This window comes from Sorex araneus, chromosome 3 (assembly GCF_027595985.1).
Source record: "Sorex araneus isolate mSorAra2 chromosome 3, mSorAra2.pri, whole genome shotgun sequence".
NCBI classification, from domain to species: domain Eukaryota; kingdom Metazoa; phylum Chordata; class Mammalia; order Eulipotyphla; family Soricidae; genus Sorex; species Sorex araneus.
The window spans coordinates 194517242-194521369 of record NC_073304.1 but is presented as its reverse complement, the minus strand read 5'-3'; the positions used below and the strand labels follow the sequence as shown (position 1 = coordinate 194521369).

The 4128-nt window shown below is 48.3% G+C and overlaps 1 pseudogene; it reads left to right on the top strand.

Moving 5' to 3' along the window:
- The first annotated feature begins 1888 nt into the window (after positions 1-1888).
- LOC101544331 (ras GTPase-activating protein-binding protein 1-like) lies at positions 1889-3057 on the top strand (annotated as a pseudogene).
- Positions 3058-4128: the final 1071 nt, after the last annotated feature.

Below are 4128 nucleotides of genomic sequence, written 5' to 3'. Positions count from 1 at the left end.
CCTGTCTTCATAGGGTCCAGGTCTCTGAGGCATATGTTAGTGCACTAACCATGTATTATACTGACAATTAAACCCAGTCCCTCAATTATTTCTTTATTTTTTTCTTTTTTTTGTTTTTATTTGATTTTTGTTTTATTGATTAATTGATTGATTGATTTGTTTACTTATTCATGGATGGAGGGATGGAGGGATGGAGGGATGGAGGGGGGCCCTCAATTATTTCTTAACTTTCACTATGTTACACTATTTGGGTGGGATGTGGATATTATGGGGCTGGAGCAATAGCACAGTGGGTAGAGCGTTTGCCTTGCACGCGGCCAACCAGGGTTCGATTCCTCCGTCCCCTCAGAGAGCCCGGAAAGCTACCGAGAGTATCTCACCCACACGGCAGAGCCTGGCAAGCTCCCTGTGGCATATTTGATATGCCAAAAACAGTAACAAGTCTCACAATGGAGACATTACTGGTGCCCGCTGGAGCAAATCGATGAGCAACAGATTGACAGTGACAGTGACAGTAAATATTATACCTGGCAGTGCACATGGACTACTCCCAAATCAGTACTCTGGAGTCACCCTTGGTAGGGCTCAATGGACCATGCAGATCTGGGGACTGAACTAGGCCTTCCACATATTTGAATACTATACACTCCAGTCTTTGGAACCATCTCCATAGCTTACCACCTCTATAGATAATAAGGCTCAGTACATCCATCACCAAAGTTCTAGTGCCTTTCCACCACCAAATACTCCTTTATACATTTCTCCTACCCACATCCCCTTATGCTCTGCTCACCACCATACTTTTAACTGAAATATTTTGTTGGTTTTGCCATTGTTTCTTTTCTTTCCTTTGGGGGCTTGTTTGGCTTTGCTCAGGGGTCACTCCAGGCATTACTGGGGGCTGAGATGGGGTGGGAGTAGAACAAGGATCAGCTGCCTACAAGGCAAACCCTGGTACCATCTCTCCAGCCCTGTTCATTGTTTTCTTTCCTTTCTTTTCTTTTCTTTTTTTTTTTGCTTTTTGGGTCACACCCGGTGATGCACAGGGGTTATTCCTGGCTCAGGAATAACTGAGTAATTCCTGCACTCAGGAATTACTCCTAGTAGTGCTCAGGGGACCATATGGGATACTGGGAATTGAACCCGGGTTGGCCCCGTGCAAGGCAAACACTCTACCCACTGTGCTATTGCTCCAGCCCCTCATTGTTTTCTCTACTAAATTTTATTCACAATGGAAACCATCCAGCAATTTGTCTTTTCCTTCTGTACTTAGTTCTCCTATTATGATCACCTCACATTTCATCTATCAGGAATGGGGAGATAGCTCTATGGGCTTAAGCACATGGCTTGGGCCTTGCATGTGGGAGACCAGGGTTGGATCCCCAGTTTGCAAGTAAAGGTAGGGGAGTCGCAGTGATAGACTTTCGGGAAATAATCATAAAACTTAAAAGGAGATTTTCTACCCCTGAAGTAGCCCCAAGACATGAAGACCATATCTCTTTGACATACAAATCTGCAGCTCTCTGAAGAGCAGAAACTGAGGCATTATGCAGATGCAGAACTCCAAGGCCCCACCCAGAATTGGGTGGATTTCTTTGAAAAGGAAAAACAACTAAAGAAAAATCTGTGAGATTATGAAGTTATCATCCACAGTGTAAGAGAGATTAGAAGAAGCCCATCAAGGGTGTGCCAGCCTTTCCTGTGACAACACCCAGATTACTGTTTATGTATGCAAAACCCAAGGGAAAAAAATTCGTTTGGAAGAATTGTATAAAAGCACTTCTTCCCTTTGAAGCAGTGCAGATGCAGTTTTGAGAGGCTCTTTCGTAGCAGGTAGCCCTGCTCTTTGCTACCGGGTTCAGCCTCACAGGTTGCCTTGATCAAAGCCATGACTGTGGAGAAGCCCAGCCCCCTGCAGATTGGCCGGGAGTTTGCCAGACAGTATTACACGGTACTGAAGCGCGCCCCAGAAATACTGCACATACTTTATGGCAAGAATTCCTCATACATCCATGGGGAACTGGATTCCCATGGCAAACCCGTGGCTACAGCCAAGCGGAAATCCACAGAAAGGTGATGTCTCACTTCACCGACTGCCACACGGAGAGCCTCCGCGTGGACGCCCAGGCCATCCTGAAGTGAAGGCATCGTGGTGCAGGTGCTGGGCCTGCGGTCCAACAACAACCTGGAACTGAGACGCTTACTGCAGACCTTCGTGCTGGTGCCCCAGGGCTCCGCTGAAAGGAAGTTCTATGTGCATAAGGACATCTTTAGGTACCAGGATGAGGTCTATGAAGGCTTCCCTACTTACCCTCAAGAGAAATCTGAAGGGAGAAGTAGAGAGGGTGAGCCAGAAGCGAAGCAGGAGCTTGTGCGGGAGCCACGTGAAGAGAAGCTTGAGGCAGTCGTCGAGGAAGCTGCCCCACATAAGGCTCCTTGCCAGCCCCCGCAGACCCCGCAACACAGAAGAGCCCCTGGCTGGCCCCCGCGGATCCGTCCCCCGAGTCGGAGGAGGACGGGTTGCCAGTCTCATGGGCATCTGTTGTCTGCAAGAATCTTGGGCCGGTGACCGGGATCCCATCTCGTCCAGTGTCCAGCCCTGAGTCGCCGATTCTACCTCAGCGGCGGCAGCAGGACAGGAGGGAGAAGCAGGTCAAGCCAAGTCCCCGCGGGGCCAACAGGCAAGGCCCCAGGGAGCCCCGAAGCGCCGCCAGGCACCCCGACAGCCACCAGCTCTTCCTCGGCAACCTGCCGCACGACGTGGACAAGCCCGAGCTCCGGGCTTTGTTCCAGACTTTCGGGAGCGTGGTGGAGCTGCGCATCCACAGCGGCGGGGAGTTGCCCAATTTTGGGTTTGTTGCTTTCGACAGCCCTGAGCCCGTTCAGAAGGTGCTTAGCAAAAGGCCCATCATGTTGCGCGGGGCCCTGCGCCTGAACGTCCAGGAGAAGAAGCCCCGAGCTGCCCGGGAAGGGAAGCGGCGTGACAATCGCCTCAGGGGCCCTGACTTTCCTCTTGAGGGTCAAGGGTTCGGCCAGAGAGTGCCTGGAGGTGGATAAGGGCCTGTCTCCAGGGCAGTGAGCAGAGGGTCCCTTTTTGCAGGTGTCGGGGGAGGGGAGGGACTGTGGCTTGTGGCCCCCATGACTCCGTGTCACCCCAGCCACCGCCCTGGACTCCTGACTTCTGATCTCTGGGACACATTTTGGTTGGGGGGAGGGAGGAGGCAAGGATTTTTACAAGGAAAATTTGTAAAATTTGTAAAATTTAAAGGAAACAAGACAGACTCTCCTTGCTCAGTTTGCGTGTACAGACCAGATTTCTTTTTAACCGTCTTTCCCCCAAAGGAGTGTGTATATCTCTGGGTTCTGACTCCTGGTGTGCTTCATTCATTGAAATATTTCTTGTTTTCTACGTTTTCAAAAATAGTGACAAAGACTGGATTTGATTAACAGTTTTCAAGGCAGGAATAACCCAAATTGTTTCTTTGCAAGTCAAGGCCATCTTCGAGAGTAGAGAATTAACCTTGGGGGAAAAAGCGCCCAGTTCTCTTCCTGGGGTGGCCAAGAGTGAATTAAAGAGTCCATGGAGTTTCTTTTGATATGGGATCACAGAATGATTCTACAGCCTTGTTTCTACCATTGAAACTTCAATTGTTTGTCACATGGTTGAAATGTCTAGAATGCAAGTGATATGCTCTCCTTCATCTGTTAGGTTCCTGTTAAGTAGTTTTTCATGTTTAGTTTGTATTACTTAAGATCCGGAAGACAAAGCCTGAGTATCAACTGTTGTGTGCCTTCTATTTATCTTATTCCAGTCTTGGCAATTATAAATTTTGTTCAATTCAAATAGTCTTGCTTCACTATTATTTGCCTTCTCCTGAATTTTTTTTTAATAATTTTTTTTTTTTTTTTTTTTTTTGCTTTTTGGGTCACACCCAGCGATGCACAGGGGTTACTCCTGGATCTTTACTCAGGAATTATCCCTGGCGGTGCTCAGGGGACCATATGGGATGCTGAGATTCGAACGTGGGTCAGACGTGTGCAAGGCAAACACCCTACCCGCTGTGCTATGGCTCCAGCCCCTAAATAAAATATTTTATTTTAATTTTTGTTTTTGTATTGAATCATGGT